The 21,338-nt window shown below is 39.8% G+C and overlaps 1 protein-coding gene across 5 annotated transcripts in view; it reads right to left on the bottom strand.

Moving 5' to 3' along the window:
• Nucleotides 1-21,338, bottom strand: part of GNB2 (G protein subunit beta 2) — a 212,245-nt gene that overhangs the window by 90,799 nt on the left and 100,108 nt on the right. For 3 of the 5 annotated variants that reach the window (XM_033923772.1, XM_033923771.1, XM_033923776.1), the window contains exon 3: nt 19,480-19,562. The gene's annotated coding sequence lies outside the window, so the exon portion shown is untranslated. Of the gene's footprint in view, nt 1-9,961; nt 10,135-13,984; nt 14,006-19,479; nt 19,563-21,338 lie in introns of those variants that run through there. The other 2 variants (XM_033923775.1, XM_033923774.1) reach the window with 2 other exon arrangements.

The raw sequence follows: 21,338 nt of genomic DNA, 5'->3' as shown, positions 1-21,338 counted from the left end.
TTTTTTTTAATTACAAGAAACTTCTTGCCAATTCAATGTAAATGATATAAATAATAGTCATTCCATAAATTGGCTTTCCAGGATATATCAGATAAATAGATATGTGGCCATGAAATATCCCTACTAAACAAAGTTATCAGATCCAGATGGTGACCTTTCTGATGCATTTTAGAAGCTGCAAGGATAGCATAGCCAACTGAGGACAAAGTAGTTAAAAATTCTCCAGCTGCTAGTGCAGATTGGTCTTCCAGGTGTACTTGGTGACAAAGAATTATTAGTCACAAATTCATAGAACTCACCCTAAGCTCTAGACCAGCCATCAGGGGAGGGGGCATGTAACAAAAGCACATAAAAAAATCAATCGAAATCACCTGGTGTGCCCAAGATGGTGGCATTGTGAATCTGCTGCGAAGAACTCCTACCTGAATATACAATTTTCCTGAGCCGCTTTTGTAATGCCTTACGTGACCATACGTCCCGTTTTAAACGGGACCATCCCGTTTTTAGGTAGCCTATCCCATTGTCCCCAAGCACAGCTTCGGGATGCCGAAATGTCCCGTTTTCAGAAAGAGAGCAACACTAACAATTTCAAAAAAAGGTGCTGTACTTGGGGACAACGGGATGCGACTTTACAAGCAGTGGGCCCACTTATGTTCTTATCCAGAGGGTGGTGGATACATGGAACGCGCTCCTAGAGGCTGTGATAGGCAGGAGCACGTTACAGGGCTTCAAAGAAGGTTTGAATAGGTTCCTAGAGGACAAAGGGATTGAGGGATACAGATAAGAATAGACGTGGGTTATAGGGATAGGAGTAGAGTAGGTTATAGAAATAGTCAGGGACCACTGCTCAGGCAATGGGCCTGATGGGCCGCCGCAGGAGCGGACCGCTGGGCGAGATGGACCTCTGGTCTGCCTCAGCAGAGGCAACTTCTTATATTCTTAAGCCCAATCACTGCCTGGCTGGCCAAGAACTTCCTCTCTGACATCAGAATTGACTTCAAGGGGGGGGAGGCTTGTGGGCCCATCGCTGCACACACCTGCCTGTTGCTGCATTGGGGAAGCAGGAAGAAATCGGCTTCAGTGGGGCAAAGATATCTATAATGTTGTTACCTAAAAATTAGCAAATGTCCCATTTTGAGGAAAAAAATTAATGGTCATGTTAGTAATGCCACATACCAGGAGAAAGGGAGTGGAGAGGACTATTCCCTCACTGGTCCTTGAATCCTCCCCTATGCAGCAAATGATTGACTGTTTTGTGAAAGTAAACTCTTCACTTGGACCTGAGAAGTTGTCCCTGCGATGAAGAAGGGTGAAGGAGTGTCCCTCTCTCAAGGGCTTGAGATTTCTCTAACCCCTCCTGATCCCTCCAGTTCCAGGAACTGCTGGGGCACTGGTGGAAGAGACATTTGCATCCGGAAGTGTTGCAGAAGAGTCTCCCAACATGGGAACTGTCAGCGCCAGTAGCACTGAGGAAATCAGACAAAGGAAGCAGAGGTTATTGCTACTCCCGTGGAGATATCCTTGACTAGCATATGGTTAGTCCTTCAACACTTGTTAGTCTCCAAATCGGTTGAGGAGGTAACATTAATTGCAAACAAGGTAGATAATCTTACTAAGACTGTAGAATCTGTAAAAGAGGATCTCTCACAAGCAAATGCAGGATGAAATACAACATTTACAACAGTTTAAGCTCTCTGTGATAAAAGAAAAACAGATCTTCCATAGGAAATTTAAACAAATGGAAAATTCTAACAGACTGAATCTCCATTTGTTGAATTTCACTAAAACTAGGACATCCTAGGACATCAAGCCGCTAAGTGGTATAAATTAATATCTGAACATGAATAAGAAACCCAAAAATGCTCTTAGACATTTGGAGCATTGAGATTAAGCAGTATTTCTGCATCTCGATGGCCACGTATTTGGTCTTGGAGGATGAGGTGTACAGCTTCAGCATCTATGAAACAAACTTGTTTTTTTCTGTTGCATCGTTCTTTTTGGACCCTGGTAAGATTGAATAAGTTGGATAATTCAAAGTCTAATAGTTGCTGGCACTGTCATCTTGACATAGGAAGATTGGATCATTTACTGTTTTATTGCCCTAAGATACTGTTTTTTTGGAAATCGATTTGGGTACATATTACTAATATTTTAGAATCTGAGATTCCTTTAACTTATGAAGTAATAATCTGTGGTACCATTTTGTATATCAAAGATCCCCTAGATAAATATAAAAGAAGTCTCTTTTTAATTATGACAAGTACAGCTATACAATTGACTACACGTAACTGGAAAAACTGGGATTGTCTCGATTTTGCATTCTGGTGGGCAAGTTTATGTCAATTATATAAATATGAAAAAATGAGAGCTGATCAGTTAGGGAATTTTAAAAACTTTAATCTAATATGGGGTCCATCGACATCTTTTGTAGATTTAATATAATTTTACATTTTGTTGTTAGAAGAATTGCACATCCAGGGGGGGAGGAGGGGAGGAATATAAGGGTTATAATCAAATATTATTATGGATGGGGGCAGGGTGGTTTATAAGTTTTAAATATGTCTAAGTGGATAAATGTGTAATTTTATATTTAAAATATAGTGAATTATGGAATTATGATAAATTTATAGATTCTTGAATGATAAAGAATAGTTTGGGTGAGGGGGTTATTGACCTATAAGAATCTTGTAATATTTTAAGTTATGTCTATAGTGTAAATGTGTTATTTATTGTTCTTCACTTATTGAAATTATTTTAAAATGAATAAAGATTATTTTAAAAAAATATATATTTCACTAAAACTCCTGGGGTAATGCCTATTGACTTATTAAGCGGTATCTAACAGAAATTTAAAAAATTCTTTCAGACTCTATTCCTCAGATAAACAAGATATTATTTACCTGCAAAAAAGAACCTCTAGGAGTTGGGGTAAAAGAGGAAATGTAGATTGATTTGGGAAATATATCTGATATTCTGGAACAATCTATTGCCGATGTTATTGAGAGAGCAGCTTTGCTAATATCTTGTTTTTGAACAGGACATGAATATGGTGTTAAGACTTTAGTTTAAAAGTTCTCATCTTTCTTTTGGAGGACAAAAAGTCTGGGTCAATCCAGATGTAGCAAAGACTACACAGAAACAGAGAAAAATATTTATATCCTTAAGACGAGACACTATTAAAATAGGAGCGACCTTTTTGTTAGCATATCCCTGGTTTGTTATGCCAGATTAAAATTTATTTTTTTTTTAATTCCCCAGAACAACTGAAGGACTTCCTTGATATGAAGAAAATTATAAAAGATTAACTTTGGGATAAGAAAAATGCGAAAAGGGCTCACATTTTGCCTTTTCCTTAAGATCTGGATATAACTAAGTGCCTTATTTACTTTTATCCACACCTATTTGGGGTCTAAGGAAGGGTAAAATTTTACTGGGGGGAGTTAATTGGTATAATTTTCTTGTAATATTGTTGGTCTCTGGGTTTCTTGTAACAAAAAAATGTCTTGTGAAGTTATTTTGAAATGCAATAAATTAAAAAAAAAATCAAATCCATAAATCAACAAGCTAAAATTTCAATATCCTTTGTTTCCAGTGTATGATTGTAAACTTAATTAAGACTTTAAAACGATAGCAAGCCCTCCACCTTGCCAATTCTGCCTACTTAACAAAATAACTTTATAACCCAGAGGACAGAATTCATTAATTAAAAGGGTCATCTGAGCACAGCCAGGTTTCCATCAAAAAAGGCAACCAAGCTGTTCCTCTGAGTAGTTTCGTAAGCACTTTGCTTGTCATAACAGAATGGCAGTATATTAAATACCTAACAAACAAAACAGTGGAGAAAAAAAAAAGGGTATAAGTTCCTTCTCTCTCAAGCCTTCCTAATCATAAGAACTGCCATACTGGGACAGACCAAAGGTCCATCAAACCCAGAATCCTGTTTCCAACAGTGACCATCCCAGGTCCCAAGTAGTAAAACAGATTTTATGCTGCTTATCCTAGGAATAAGCAGTGGATTTCTCCAAGTTATCTCAATAATGGCTTTTGGACTTCTCTTCTAGGAAATCATCCAAATCTTTTTTAAACCCCATAAAGCTAACAGATTTCACCACATTCTCGGGCAACAAATTTCAGTTTATTTAAATATTTTCTCCGTTTTGCGACCAAAAAAGCAAACAGGATGCTAGGAATTATTAAAAGGATGGTTAATAAAACTAAGAACATTATAATACCTCTATCGCTCCATGGTGCGACTTCACCTGGAGTACTGCATTCAATTCTGGTCTCTTTATCTCAAGAAAGGTATAATGGCACTAGAAAAGGTTCAAAGAAGAGCAACCAAGGTGATAAAATGAGCTGGAACTCTTCTTGTAAGAGGAAACACTAAAAAGATTAGGGCTCTTCAGCTTGGAAAAGAGACGGTGAGAGGAGATAAGTCTACAAAATACTGAGTGGATTTTGTAGACTAGAGGGAAATACAGGGAAATACTTCTAAAACCAATAGGAGAAAATTTTTTCATTCAAAGAAATACACGAACACTGCCAGAGTTTATGGTAAGAGCGAATGGTGTAGCTGGTTTTAAGAAGGGTTTGGACAACTTCCTGGAGGAAAAGTCCTTAGTCTGTTATTGAGAGAGACATGGGGCAAGCCACTCTTTGGGTTTTATCCCATCACTGATCCTCTGTTTTCTTGATCATCCTTAATTCTTGCATCTGCAATGTGTCAGGATGGCTTAAAACTAAACCGCCTGTTTCTTAATTGCTCCAAGTGAACTGCTATTGCTTTATCATATCCTCGTGTGCCTTTTTCTGAGTCTCTCAAAATATTTTGAGTGATCTTTGATAAAAACCTCAATTTTCAACAACAAATTGACACCGAAGTATGTTCATTTTTCGTTCTCCATCAAATCCAAGCTGTTCCGTCACTTCTCCCTCTTCAGATTCTTCTTCTTGCTCTTATTGTTCACATGTTTGTACTATGCAGGTATCTCCCTTCAATCTATTAAATGTCTCTAAGTACAATCCACAGCAGTCACAACTTATTCACCGGGCACTTCGATTTGATCATGTGACTCCATTTCTACAAAGAGGACATTGGTTTCAACTCTCAGCTACAATCAAATTTAAAATCCTACTCTTGGGTCTTTAAAGGGCAATGTCCACTTGCACCTGCCTATATAAACATTCCTGGCCACACTCTTTGTTCTGCAACTAATAATCTACTCAAAGTTCCCTCTCTATTTCTTCTTTTCAACTCAACATTTCACGCAAGACTGTTTTTGGCTATATCGGTTCCTTTCTCTGGAACTCACTTCCTTCAAACATAGTCAGAATCATCCTCGCAGAAATTCAAAACACTGCTTAAGTTGTATCTCTTTGCCACTATTTCTCTTCTTAATACAAGTTCTTCTTCACCACATGGCGCTTCTTCTCTCTTGTTTTATGGGCCCAATTTTATTGTAAATCACATAAGTGCCAACTCCACCTCAAGTTTCAAAATAAAAACTTACAATATTATATGGCAGATTTATAATTTTATACTTATATACAGTAAAACTTTGGATTGCAAGTAACTTCTCTCTCTGATACTGCAGGAGTGTAGTGACTGTTCTAAATGAGCGAGGTCTTGCAATACAAGTACATATATTTTGTATTAAAGTTTTTGGGTTGTGAAACGAATTGTCTGAGTTTCCATTATTTCCTATGGGGAAATTCGCTTTTGATATACGAGTGCTTTGTATTACAAGCATCTTTTCAGAATGAATTGTGCTCGTAAACCAAGGTTTTACTGTATTTTGTTCAGGTTATTTGTTCAGATATATTTTGAGACTATTAGTCCTATTTCTGAACATAATCTGTGTTTCTGTAATTAGAACAAAGGTTTTGCCACTGCTGGGTCAAACTAAGGGCCGCATCGGGCCCAGCAGTCTGCTCACGTGGTGGCCCCTAGATCAAAGATCAGTGCCCTATTGAATCTAGCCTATCTGTGTATGTTCTGTTCCAGTAGGAACTTATTCAACCTCTTCTTGAATCCCTAAAGGGTGCTTTCCCCTATAACAGCTTCCGGAAGAGGGTTCCAGATTTCTACCACTCTCTGGGTGAAGAACTTCCTTACGTTTGTACGGAATCTATTCCCTTCTAACTTTAGCGAGTGCCCTCTCGTTCTCTTCACCTTGGAGAAAGTGAACAATCTCTTTCTCTACTAAGTCAATTCCCTTCAATATCTTGAATGTTTTGATCATGTCCCTCTCAGTCTCCTCTTCAAGGGAGAAGAGGCCCAGTTTCTCTAGCCTCTCATTGTAGGGCAACTTCTCCAGTCCTTTAACCATTTTTGTCACTCTTCTCTGGACCCTTTCGAGTAGTACTATGTCCTTTTTCATGTAGAGCGACCAGTGCTGGATGCAGTATTCCAGGTGGGGCATACCATGGCCCGGTTTAATGGAATGATAACCTTTTCAGATCTGTTCATGATACCCTTCTTAATCATTCCTAGCATTCTGTTTGCCCTTTTCGCCGCGCAGTACACAGACTGTTTCATTGACTTGTCTACAAGTACTCTCAAGTCTCCTTCATGGGGGCTCTCTCGGAGTATAGCACCGGACATCCTGTATTCGTGCATATGATTTTTGTTACCGACATGCATCACCTTGCACTTATCCATGTTAAACCTCATTTGCCATTTCGTGACTCATTCCTCGAGTGCATTTATGTCTCTTTGTAGGTCCTCATAATCCTGTGTTCTCACTACTCTGAATAACTTTATATCGTCCACAAATCTAATCACCTCGCTAGTCATGCCAATTTCTAGGTCGTTTATAAATATGTTGAAGAGCACAGGCCCGAGCACCGAACCCTGCAGCACTCCACTCATGACGCTTTTCCAGTCCAAGTATTGCCAATTCACCTCCACTCTGTTTCCTATCCGCCAACCAGTTTTTAATTCATGTTAGTATATTGCCCTCGATTCCATGGCTCGCAATTTTACGAAGTAGATGTTCATGCGGGACCTTGTTGAACGCCTTCTGAAAATCTAGATATACGATGTCAACCGGGTCACCCTTATCTATCTGCCTATTTACTCCTTCGAAGAAGTGCAGCAAGTTTGTCAAGCAAGATCTTCCTTTGCTGAAACCGTGCATAGTAGGAGTTAAGAGTCAAAGTTAAAAATAGAAGTCGGTTGAAGATTTGGTATACTGACTCCACAACACTTATCATGTTAAAGGCTGGTATAAGTATTCATGCTTAACTAGTGGTAGTTATACATGTGAACTCTAGTATTCTATAATCTGTACCTAAAACTCATAGACACAACCCTGACCCACTCATGCCCCTCCCATGGCTACACCCCTAGAAGTGGCATTTGACAAATTGTGTGTAGCTTCTAGAATAGCAAATGCCAATTAATTTACCATCTGGCTGTTAATTGGCATCAAATTATTGGTGTTAACTGACCTTATCCTATAAATTGGGTGCCCAACTTTGCATGCAAAGTGTAAAGCTAGACAATCCAATATTATAGAATTAGTATTAATCTTTAAAAAAGCACATTTAAATAGCCTAGTTACCCAGAAAACTCAATGTGCTTCCTGCCTTTTCAGAACCTAAATTGAGATCCCTTTTTCTCTTCCTTATCACCCATCACCTAAGTGACACAAGCTGCATGGACACTTATTTCCCCAATACTCTTCTTTAGACTCATTTGACTCATTAACCACTCTCTTTTACCACTCTTTCACCTCTTAAATTCATTCAATTTGTAACGTCTTTTAATCTTTTGTAAACCGCATAGAACTTCAGTACTGCGGTATATAAACTGTTATTATTATTATTTACCTTCTCTCTAGTCTACAATTCTGTCCCCAAAGATAGAGACAAGGAGATCCAGTTTCTAGACTAGAGGGAGAGCCTTTGAACCATTTCTGGTTTTTTTGGAGTTTCCATGTCTGAACACTGGGGAAATTTGCAATTTTGTTCTCTTTCTATAAATCAGTACTAGATAGAGAAATGTTATCAGCTGTGATTTGGAGAATGGCATTAGATGATGAGGGTGAACCTAATCTTCCCCACTTCAACCCATGTAAAAAAAAAAAACCCACACTGGCAACAAAATATCTTAGATGGAGGGGGCCCTCCATCATCCACATCTCTAATAGCTAATGCTGTGGTCAAAAAAATTTGACAAAGCTATGGCACCTGTGGGTCCACTCATTACATTTTTCTGCAAAAAAAAAAAAAAAGGCTAGTTAGCTCTGAAATTCATTACTCTCCCAATATTTACTGTATTGGACTTCTCAGAACATTCCTACTAACCCATATGAACCCAAATAGTCTCAGTTTGGTCACATTGCATATACAGAAAAAAAATGAAAGCTACAAGTCTATACAATTAATTGGGGAGGTGGGAGGAAGGCAACGGGTTCCCTCTGTTCAAGCTTACCTAGTTTGTTCTGAAGCTGTTTGTATGATAAGCTGTTCAGGCCAATACAATCCTGGCTCTATCACTACTTGAATTTGTAGTTCTTCCATCCCCCCCCCACCCCAGAACAACCATCACTAGTAAAACAGTAATTGATAACATACAAACACCAAAATGTTCTGTCCAGAGAGATTAACTAATTCTGATAGCTACACAGACAAAATCACTTATGCAACCAAGCACCAACTCCTTCAACCCCTTTGCCTGTCCTTCACATCTGTCCAGAGCATGCTTGAAATCTTGAAATCTGCCAAAGTGAAGGCCTTCATCCCTTCTCTTTGTAGGATTTCCAGTACCACCATCCTTCAATACAGATAAGATAAATTAAATAAATAATGCAATTTCCCATTAAACTATATAACCAGGTTTGAAATTACTTTCCAATGGAGATGGTGAAGGCCAGCACAAATTTGAACATCCTTAGAATAGATGTGGAAAGAAATTGGGGAATTAGGTTGGGGTGGTGATGGGAGAGGGAAGAAGTTAAGCATATAAATTCCAAAATATCATGTACCCAAGGCAGAAAAAAAAATCACTGCTGTCTGGATAAGCCAATTTAGATTATCTGCTATCATTTCCTATATTATCTGGGTTATCTTATAAGATCCTTGATTCAGCTAAATTCTTATTATATACAATAGCAGCTAAGCATTCATCCCTCCAGGATGAAGACTAGACCAGTCTTGGATTTCATAGCAACTCATTCCCATGCACCCATTTTGGTTTATATCATGCCTCCAAGCAGAGAACCAGAGAGGCTTATATAATTCCTTCTTGATGCAACCTTGACACCTGTAGTAATTTAAAAGGGCATCAGCTGGACTAGAGTTCCCATGATGCACCAACTGTAGGTTACAAGTGCCTCTCTAAGAATCAGGTCAAGATTTCCTGTACCCCAATACTCCATATCATCATTGGGTATGCATGCTGCAGTTACATTCTAGGTGAGCATCCACTACAAAGGCCGCAAAAGATCCATAAGGTTTGTCACACCAACCTGACAAAAAAAGCCCTTCAAACCAGAACCCCCCCCCCCCCCCTTTCACACAGCTTAAGGGAATCCCGGTGACAAAGAACAGTGCTTCTCTCCTAGCCAATTCCACCTCCAAAGGCAAAAAATCCTCTCATCCATCTACTGACCACTTCCATGAAGCACAAGCAGCCGGCCCACAAGAGGACAGCTAGGAAAGCAAAAGCTAGAGCCATGTCCCGGAAGCCTGCAATTAAATCCCCAATAATGTTCAAGCCAACCTCAGTATGCAAAGTATAATTAAGGTTATCCATTTATTTTAGTAATCTCTCAAAAAAAAAAAAAACCCAACCGTACAGAATCTTTAATACTGAAGCTCTACATTACGTGTGGGAGCATCAGCGGGCTAACTGCATCATTTGCACAGACATATTTTCCTTGCATGAACCTCAGGCTTTTTGCCATATGGAGCCGTAATCCTAATATGCAGACAGTGGCTGAAAAGATATAATTACCGTTCTTTAGGCGATTCCTTGGTTCGAAGGCTCCTGCTCTCGGGTGGGGTAAATTTTCGGGCTCCAAGAGCCGCAAACGAGAACTAGAAACGTGCCAGATTCCCCTCTGGGCTAATTCCAAGAGCTACTCAGGGTGGAGCCCCGTCCCTGACAAGCAACTTCTGCAGCCCTGTGCAACACCACGAGCCACGCCCCCCCACCCCATCCCATCCGACCGCCTGACCAACCAAAAAGAGCGAACCATTGGATCGACCAATCACCGTTGCCGAGGGGAGGCACCCCCCCCCCTCCCCCAGGAGCCACATCCCTTTCCTCCTGGCGCCTGCCAATCACGTGTACCGGAAAGCTCAATCAGCAAGAGGCTGGCGACCCTCTCTTAGTCGCGCGCCCCGTAGCCTCTCGGTTCCGCCCATCATCCTAAGTAGGCAGCCGTAGCAGCCAATCAGAGAGAAAGAGAAGGGGCGGTCGGCATGTCCCGGCCTGTCATTTGCACTAATGTAATGGACAATAAGGAAAATGGATTTGAATGCGAGAATGAGGCATTGTGGCCACAGATCCGATTCGATTCTTCCACTCCCCTGGAAACAATGACAGCACTGCAAAGGCCACATCACGTTTTCTAAGACTCTAGTGATATTACAGAGGGCATGTGATTGACTCACAAATGACAGTTTGCAAGTTAAGAAGAAAAATGGTTTCAACGAAAATTCTAGTAGTTTCACTGATCCATTTATTCCGTCTTCTCTACGTTTTATGCATCATTATTATTTTAATAGGGAAATCGGAGCTACATTTCCCCCTCATCTAGCATCTCTCTTTCCTTCCCCTTCCAGCAGAATGGGGTTTTTGTTTTCTTCAAGTGGGGCAAGCTCTGCCCCCAGTTTCACATTCAGCTGATGTCTTAATTTCCCACAGTAATTTACAATTAGTCAATTTTAGATAAATCATATCTCCTAATTCTATAAGAGGATGCATCAAGTCAGGTACAAGAAAAACTGAAGAATGGGAATAATATAACATAACCTAACATTATACTTATAGACCGTGACACGGTTTACAAAAGATTCAGCTAGTCAGGTATTTGGAGAAAAGCTAGGTTTTTAGCTGTTTTCTAAAATGTCTGTAAGAAACAGTTGTGAGCAGCAATGATCAAAATTATTTTTCATGAGAAGCTGCCTGAGATGCTAAAGAGTGATTTAGGAATTTCTTGCTTTTACAACCTTTTACAGAAGAGAAATTGAACAGAGCATGAGTTTTTCTACTCCATTTGTGCGTAGCTATGGAAAAAATATTAGCCAGATAAGTAAGGGCTGCCCAACTTGAACAGTACCCGAGCTTCCACAGGCAACCAATGCAATTCACAATAAAATAACGTAACATCATCGTATTTCTTCAATCCATAAATCAATCTAACTGCTGTGTTCTGTATCAATGATGATCTCAATAATTCCTTCTTAGTAATTGATAAATAAGCAATATTGCAATAGTCAATATACAGTACTGCTTTTTCTATGTGGTTTATATATTTTAGACAGGTACTTATTTTGTACCTGTGGCAATGAAGTGTTAAGTGACTTGCCCAGAGTCACAAGTGAGAATCGAGCTTACAACCTTACCCTAGTGCTGTCCAATTCAGGGGAAAAAAATTGATTCGATTCAGCCTAACGAATCGATTTTTCAATTCAATTTGATTCAAGTCACTTTTCCTGCTCAATCGGGTGTTTGTTTGGGGTTTTTTTTTCAAACATCCTGGCAGATTAATTTTGTAGTCTTTCCACCTATCTGCCCCCCTTTGCCCACTCCAAGTCCAACCCCACACTGGCGCTTTGGTGTAAACAAAATAAAAAATACTTTTCCTCTCTCTGTTAGGTCCTAGCTCATACTCGTTGTCTAACACCAGCTCTGGCAGGATACACATTTCAAATCTGACATTGTAATCACAAAATAGAAAAAAAATGTTTTTTCTACATTTCACTGCCATATCCAACATTTGTTTCTTTCTCACTATCAACTCTCTCTCTCTCTTCCCCTGCCTTGTGCCCTGGGTCAAACCTCTCTATACCCCTCCATGCATAATCTCTCCTTTCCTCCCTTCCATTATCATGTGCAACATTTCTTTTTCATTTTCTCTGCCCATGCACCATTTCTTCCTGCCCTCCACCCTTTGTCCAGCATTTCTCCCTCTCTTCTCCATGCATGTCTCTCTCTCCTCTCCACCATATGAAGGACTTCTCCCTCTCATACCTTTCTACCTCTTTGTTTCATCTCTCCCTTCCTCTCCACCCCAACAATTCTTCTTCCCTCCCATTCCCCTGAGAAGCAGCTTTTCATCCCTCCTCCCACCATGAAACCTGATATACCTCTGAAGCCTCCTAAAGCAGCAGAAGTGGCAGTGCTCTGAATGGGCTGCTTTGCGATCTGCTCCACTAGGATTTCCCTCTGCTGTGTCACCAATGACATCAGTGACGTGGCAGAGGGAAGGCCCCAGTGGGGAAGGCCACAAGGCAGCCTGTTCAGAGCACCACTGCTGCTGCTGTTTTAGGAGGCCTTGGATATATGTTAGGTCTCACCGGAGTGGGGTGTCGCCGAATTGGCGAGTCTGATTTTTTTTTTCAGACAACAAATCAATTCAAATCAATTCACTGTTGAATCGGTGAATCAATTCGAATTGGCGAATCAGGCAACACTACCTCACAGTGCTGAGGCAGCTGCTGTAACCACTATGCCATTCCTATGTAGCAAGGCCAAAGAACACACAGACTGACCATTTGTTTTTCTTGCCTTCTCTTTAGTACACTGTGGGTTAGGGTTACCAGATTTCTTCATTAAAAAAAAAGATACATGGCCCTGCCCCAGTCCACCACCAAGCTTTCAAGTTTCAATCTACTAAGCAATTTACAAATAAAATAGGGGAGAGGACAAACATACAAAAAAAATTTTTAAAAATGTAGACAATGCTATAAACAAATGGTCAAACATGAAACGGAAGGTATTTGGGTAGAAATACAATTTAATATAGGAAAGAGGAACAATTAAGTGAAAAAACGAAAGGGGTTGGGTTGCAAAAGATCCTATCCCATTCTGCCCCTAAACAAATCTATTCTTCCCTGAGCTAGGAGCCGCATCTGGAGGGCCTCCAATCATGTGAGGATGCAACACAATGATGTCACACACATGCGTCATGCATATGACATCTTCACGTCACATGCTTGGAGGCCCTCCAGATGCAGCCCCGAGTTTGGGACGTTCCAAAACTGGACAAACTGCCAGTTTTTGGAAATCCATCCAGGCACCCAGACAGTCCTCTAAAAAGAGGTAACCCTACTGCAGGTGCTATTGGATGCAGAATCTACTCTTTGACATCTTTTGACATAACACATCCAACAGAGTATTTGTGATCCTTGAAGCAGGTGGTTATCCACCGAAAAACGTGTTGGATCTTAACTCTCAGTGTGTTGCCAATAAAAAAGTTCTTTATATTCTACACTTGTGTGCAGGAAAGTTCTTGGTCCACCCCTATTGTGTGTATTTGTAACTATAACCTAAATCATCTTAGAGAAGAAACTATATGAGAGTTAAATCCTCACTTTAAAAGCTTCCTCTACATTGACACTTTTGGTAAATAATACAAAATTAGGCGCCTATAAATAGTCCAAAATGCATTCATCAAAATCATTTTCAACGCAAAAAAATTTGATCCTTTGTTTGAGCTGGTATTTCTGATTTTTTTGGTAAATAGAAGACTCTAGGAAAATTAAGTATTCTCAAATTGAGTCTTCTATTGTAGTTATCAATTTGTTCAAATTTCCTCTGATAGATAATCTTGTCTTTAACAAAGTTACCCATTAAATTCTGTAGCATAGCCAGCTCCCTGTTGACTTGCTCAAATTTAGTGTGGGTTTCAGGACAGATACAGAAAAATGTTTGAGTACCTAAATGTAAACCACTTAGATAATAAGTGGTATATAAATACTAACATAAAATAAATAGCTTGAACAGATAGTGATTCTCAAGTTTACTCACTATTGTTGATACTTCTTCAGAAGATTTATTAACAGCCATTTCCAATCTTTGGAGGGTAGTCCATATATCTTCCAATGTCACCGTCAAGGAGCGGGATTCTCCCGCTCGCAAATTAGTTGTAGTTTCAGCATCCTATTCCATGTGAGAGCCCCCACTGTACGGTTGCGTCATGCACTTCCGGGCTTCAGCAGTCACATTCTCAACATTTTCCAGCATCGATCAAAGTGGCAAATGGGCAGCAGGAGATAAAGATATTTCCAGTCCTGAAACCTTGGCGGCGCCTTCCTCTGAGGTAAATGCAGGGAACTCCACTCCCGGAACGGATGGGAAACTGGCTAAAACGCGTTCCATCATTGTCTGTCTGGATGTAGAGGTGTCCATCTGGAGCAGACCCTTGCGTTTGCTATGAGGCACAATAACATCCTGAAGAAACAAACCGTTGAAGTGAAAACTTTACAAGGTAAGACAGAGCACTTCAAACTAGCTGTTAACACACCGTCGCCTTCTTGATTCTCCTAGAATCCTCAAATGATGGACTTAAATAATATAACAGAAATTCTTGAAAATTCTGCGGTTCAAATTGACTCCAGATGTACGATGTTAATATCCTTCGTTTTTGAGCAAGACCTAAATGCAGTTATGAGAATGTTTTTCCGCTTTTCACAGTCTTTATTTTATGGTCAACAGAGTATGGATATTTCCCGACGTCGGCAAAATAACTCAAGAACAAAAAATCTTTTTTTCCTAGCATGAGAAGTAAAGAATTTGGGAGCTAGCTTTTTGTTAAGTTACCCCTGAAAATGCTTGATCAGATATACAGGGATAAAATATGTGTGTTTGCTCCTGAGTAACTTCATAGTTTTTTGGACATAATTTTTTTTTTTTTTTAATTCAAACAATGTAATTATCTACCCCCCCCCCCCCCGTTTTCCCTTTTACCCCCACTGTCATGTTTGTCTTTGTAAAATGTTTCTTAATGTTCACTCTTCCCTCTCCTATAAGTATTATTTTAATCTTTGTTGACTCCGCCCACGTCCAAAATGTCTTGTTCTGAGTGTTTGACTTGGATGAATTTTTGGATAAGAATGGGGTATGACGATAGACAACTTAGTGGTCTGGACGATCAAATGGCTTAGATGTTTCTTGTGATTATGCCCCTCTAATTTCTGTTAACAAGTGGATGCTTGTGGATTTAATTGAAAATGCATAATAATAATAAAAAATTGATCACGTCACCCCCCTTCTGATTAAAGCACACTGGCTACCTATTGAATACCGCATCACTTAGAAAATCATGTTTGTGGCATTCAAAATTAGAAAAGCAGGGCAGCCGGAATTTATTAATAGACTTCTGATGCCCAACTCTCCTCAGCGCACTCTTCGCTCTTCCAATCAAAATTTGCTTGCAATCCCTTCTTTAAGACATATTAATACGATGAGAAATAATATCTTTTTTGTTACTGCCCCCTCGCTCTGGAACTCAGTCCTGAAGTACTTAATTAAGAGAGATCACTACAATTGATAAGTTTTAAGTCCAGTCTAAAAACTTTCCTTTTTCAAGATGCTTTTGACGTATGATCGTTCTTTTTAAGGATGTTTTAACCCAACGCTAAGCCAGTCTTTCTGGTTGATCCCTCTGCTCATACACCCTTTTGTTTTCTCCTTATTTGTTCTTTCCTATCCAAGCGATTGTAGTTCTTCACTTTTCCTTTTGTGCCAAGGAGGCGAAAAACTTTAAGCTGTTCTTTCAATATATTAAGGGGAAACGACACGTGAAGGAAGCGGTGGGGTCATTGGATGACCATAGAATAAAAGGAGTGCTAAAGGAGGACAAAGCCATCACTGACAAACTGAACGCATTTTTTGCGTATTTACCGAAGAGGATACACACAACATACCAGAGGCTGATAGGCTATATGCAGGAAATGAGGACGGGAAACTGACAGGGTTGACGGTCAGTCTAGAAAAGGTATGCAGGCAGATTGATAGGCTTAAAAATGATAAATCCCTGGGACCAGATGGCATCCATCCTAGAGTAATCAAGGAACTGAAAGGGGCTATAGCTGAACTGCTTCAACTAATAGCCAATATGTCGATCAAATCAGGAAGGATTCCGGAAGACTGGAAAGTGGCGAATGTCATACCGATCTTCAAGAAAGGTTTGAGGGGAGATCTGGGAAACTACAGACTGGTGAGCCCGACCTCGGTACCGGGAAAGATGGTAGAGGCGCTGATAAAGGACCGCATCATTAATCACCTTGACGGACACTATCTGATGAGGACTAGACAGCATGGCTTCAGCAAGGGAAGATCTTGCTTGACGAACTTGCTGCACTTCTTCAAGGGAGTAAACAAGCAGATAAACAAGGGCGAGCCCCTCCAGCCCCTTAACCATCTTAGTTGCTCTTCTCTGGACCCTTTTGAGTAGTACCGTGTCCTTCTTCATGTATGGCGACCAGTGCTGGACGCAGTACTCCAGATGAGGGCGTACCATTGCCTGGTACAGCGGCATGATAACCTTCTCTGATCTGTTTGTGATCCCCTTCTTTATCATTCCTAGCATTCGGTTTGCCCTTTTTGCTGCTGCCACACATTGTTGGACGGCTTCATCGACTTGTCGATCAGAACTCCCAAGTCCCTTTCCTGGGAGGTCTCTCCAAGTACCACCCCGGACATCCTGTATTCGTGCATGAGATTTTTGTTACCGACATGCATCACTTTACACTTATCCACGTTGAACCTCATCTGCCATGTCGATGCCCATTCCTCAAGCTTGATTATGTCATGTTACAGATCTTCGCAATCCCCCTGCGTCTTTACTACTCTGAATAACTTCGTATCATCCGCAAATTTAATCACCTTGCTCGTCGTACCTATGTCCAGATCATTTATAAAGATGTTAAAGAGCACGGGTCCAAGTGAAAACACCCTCCAGAGATTCAAGATAAAGTTAGACAAGTTCCTGCTGAACCAGAACGTACGCAGGCAAGGCTAGTTTCAGTTAGGGCATTGGACTTAAGAGCCGCCGCGTGAGCAGACTGCTGGGCACAATGGACTACTGGTATGACCCAGCAATTCTTATGTTCTTATGTTTGTTTCTTTGTATTATCTTTAGTTGTAGGTTGTTTACTCATCTATTTTAACCTTATGCAACACCGCTTTGAATTTTGATAAGGTGGGATAACAAATTTTAATAATAAACTATAAGCATCGGAGCTGTTACCGCCGCGGCCAGCGCTATGGTTTTTTTTAAAAGGGGGGAAAGTGTTTAACAACTGCATTATTCAGTCTGATAAAAATTTCCTTCAGATCAAACCAGATTGCAGTATTACTGATGTCTTCTGACTGGAACTGCAGGTCTTTGATCAAGGGAATCTCTGAAACACCTGACTTCCATATAACAAAGAATACTTTGTCATCATTATTGTCATTATCATCTGTATAAGTGGTGTTACCTAATTCATCACTTGCATCTTTATCTTTATTATCATTGTTATGCTGCCCAGTTACAAAGAAGGCTTTCACAAAGTTGTCTGCTGTTGTTCTAACAATTTTTCATCTGATGGCAAACTGTAATTGAATATCTTCGAGAAGTGATGCAAAAATGTCAAATGTGTGGGAACTCTTCAGTCTTAAAGCCAGACGCACAAGACTTCCTTTCTAAAGACTCTGTTAATCCAATGGACAGTCATTTCACTGTAAAATTTTCCATGGGATGACCAGCAGTCTGTTGTGGGAGAGAGAGATGTATTGTTCACCAAGAACTGGTAAAAGCTTCAGCTTCGGCTTCATCTCCTCTTTAAAGTGACCCAACTCATCACTGTTCTGTTTAGCTAAAGATCAAGTAACTAGTTCTTCAAACACAGGCGACTCCACTATTTTCATAGGCTGTGTTCCTTAAACAGCAGAATTTAAGATGAGATGATCCACTGTTTGCATAACGAGGTTTGCAATAGCAAAATCCTATTCCTGGTTTTGCTGTTTCATTTGGTTTACTGTTGAATTGTCATGAACATTCATTTTGCTTTTTACTTAACTGGAAACATCACATGTAATTGACCCCCCCCCCCCTCTCCCCTTTTTCAAAAGCGTAGCGCGGTTTTTAGCACCAGCCACGGCGGTAACAGCTCTGGACATTCATAGAATTCCTATGACTGTAGGAGCAAATACTTGAAGGGTATTAACGTAGAACAAAATCTTTTCCAGAGAAAGGAAAATGGTAAAACCAGAGGATATAATTTGAGGTTGAGGGGTGGTAGATTCAGGGGCAATGTTAGGAAATTCTACTTTACAGAGAGGGTGGTGGATGCCTGGAATGCGCTCCCGAGAGAGGTGGTGGAGAGTAAAACTGTGACTGAGTTCAAAGAAGTGTGGTATGAACACAGAGGATTTAGAATCAGAAAATAATATTAAATATTGAACTAAGGCCAGTACTGGGCAGACTTGCACGGTCTGTGTCTGTGTATGGCCGTTTGGTGGAGGATGGGCTGGGGAGGGCTTCAATGGCTGGGAGGGTGTAGATGAGCTGGAGTAAGTCTTAACAGAGATTTCGGCAGTTGGAACCCAAGCACAGTACCGGGTAAAGCTTTGCATTCTTGCCCAGAAATAGCTAAGAAGAAAAAAAAAATTAAAAAAATGTAAATTGAATCAGGTTGGGCAGACTGGATGGACCATTTGGGTCTTTATCTGCCGTCATCTACTATGTTACTATGTTATCACCGTGGCTGGCACTAAAAACTACAATATGCTTTTATAAAAGGGGGAGGGGGATGAGTAAAAGTAGTAAAAATTGTCAAAATTATGACTTCAGTGAAAGTAACAAATATTCTCCTGTACTTCTACTTAAGTACAATAACTAGTTACATTTACTTAGTTACTATACAATACTGGCTGAGCATAAATTTACTGTGGCATTAAAATCAGGCATTTTCTTTCCCCTTTTTTTGTTTTTTGTTTTGCAGTTCATGCGTTAACTCTTCATTATCCAGTCAATGTGTGTTAATGTTAATGCACTAACTGAATAATGCAGAAATGCCTCTCTCTGTAAACCCCCCCTCTAATTTTTTTTTAAAGTTAGGGCATGTTTAGCACATGCAAATAGGCAAAATACCACAAACACTTTAACACGTTTTACGGTAGCCTGGTTTTCCTGTGCTAAACGTCTGAGAGCATTTAACACCCATTAGTAAATAATAACAATTATTATTATTAGTAAATAATAACAATTTATATACCGCAGGACCATGAAGTTCTATGCAGTTTACAATGATTAAAGATGTTACCGATGTAAATGGTCCCCTAAAGTCTCTTGTTAGAAAAATAAATGGAACACAGTAACAGCAGGAGTAGTTTTTGGCAAATATGCAAAACTAGGTACAAAGTCTCACATATCTCCTATCTATTCCTCCTGAGACTATATGGATACGCTATAAAAAACTCTCCTACAGACAGGCATTTCATAGTTTCAGGTAGGAATCAAAAGAACTGCTACTTACGGTCTCTGAGGTTACAAACAGAGGGGCAGGGATGGACCAGGCACCTTCCAAATAAAAGAAACCCAGAGTGTCCAAGACTATGGCTAAAAAATAAAATTGAGAATGATGTGGATATGATTCAATCAATGATCTCAAACAATGTCAGAACAGAGAATTTCATTTCTGCAAATTGGCACTTAACGAAATAAGATAACACTCTTTTCAGTTATTGGCAAAATAACACTCATCATTTAGGAAGCTGGTTGGGCTGAAAACTTCTCAGCACCCCCTTGTATGTAATCAAAGTGAGCCAAGTATAGGACAATCAAGCCATTGTGACATCACTGAGGTTGGCTCTTATTGGTGGAATGAGGCATTATGACATCACAATCTAAGCTCTGGTTACTAGACACTGACACTCTTCACACTATGAGGGAGAGCTGACAAGTTCTCAACCCAACCAAGAGAATAACGTGGATATCTACCAGAAGGCAAAAAAAAATCATAGGAAAGAAACAAATGGACTTGACGCAGATCTGGGTTTCAGCTAAAAACGCCTGCTTCAGGAGTCACAAAATCTTTAAACTAACTGGATTCATACTCAGTTAGAAGTCTCTTCTGGAATACTCGCATTACTGCATGGCATTTTTCTCCCAGTTTCAGAGTGCTACTATACTCTACTAAAATAAACACTTGCTTTCTGATTTCACGTTGCTTCCTTTCTTATTTGTTATGTTAAAGCTCATTTGCCCATTATTCGAATTCAGTATTCATAAAATCCTGAGTGGTGTAGAACAGGTACAACTGGATTGCTTTTTTTTTTAACTCCATCAAAAATTACAAAGACTAGGTGATACTCTGACATTCCAGAGAAATACTAATAGGAGGAAATATTTTTCACTTGGAGAATAGTTAAACTCTGGAACGCATTAACAGAGGATGTGATAACAGAAGTTAAAGTAAAAAAAAAAAAAAAAGGTTTGGGCAAGTTCTTGGAGGAAAAGCCCATTGTCTGCTATTGAGACAGACATAGGGAAAGCCACTGCTTGCCCTGGGATCGGAAGCATGAAATGTTGCTACTCTTTGGGATTCTGCATGGAATGTTACTATCATCTGGGTTTCTGCCAAGTACAGTAAAACCTTGGATTGCAAGTAACTTGGTTTGCATGTGTTTTGCAAGACAAGCAAAACATTTTATTAAATTTTAACTTGATATACGAGCAATGTCTTGCAATACAAGTACATACAGTATACACACATCACAACTGAGCCAATGGTTCTTCTCTCTCTGATGCTGCAAGAGTGTAGTGACTGTTCTAAACAAGCAAAGTCTTGCAATAAGAATACATACAGTATACATGTGTCGCATCATCACAACTGAGCCAATGGTTCTTCTCTCTCTGACGCTGCGGGAGTGTAGTGACTTCTAAACGAGCAAGGTCTTGCAATACAAATACGTACAGTATTTTGTTTTAAAGTTTTTGGGTTGTGGAACGAATCATCTGAGTTTCCATTATTTCCTATGGGGAAATTCGTTTCGATATACGAGTGCTTTGGATTACAAGCATGTTTCTGGAACGAATTATGCTCGCAAACCAAGGTTTGACTGTACTTGTAATCTGGATTGGCTGCTGTTGGAAATTGAAAACTGGGCTACATGGACATTGGTCTGACTTAGTATGGCTATTCTTATTCTAATATTTTTCTTTTTCTGTATTTGTCCGTATAGTACAATGTGGTATTTGGTATAGCTCTAGTCCTTCCATTCATTGTCACATACTTTCTCAGAAATATCTCATATATTAGCTTGAAGCTCTCAAGAATACATTTATAAATACAAATGTTTATTATGCTAGTCAATATTTGTACAGATTTGGCAG

The sequence above is a fragment of the Geotrypetes seraphini genome, chromosome 16 (genome assembly GCF_902459505.1).
Source record: "Geotrypetes seraphini chromosome 16, aGeoSer1.1, whole genome shotgun sequence".
Taxonomy (NCBI): domain Eukaryota; kingdom Metazoa; phylum Chordata; class Amphibia; order Gymnophiona; family Dermophiidae; genus Geotrypetes; species Geotrypetes seraphini.
Note: the sequence above shows the minus strand (reverse complement) of the source record. Positions and strands in the feature narration are given on the sequence as shown.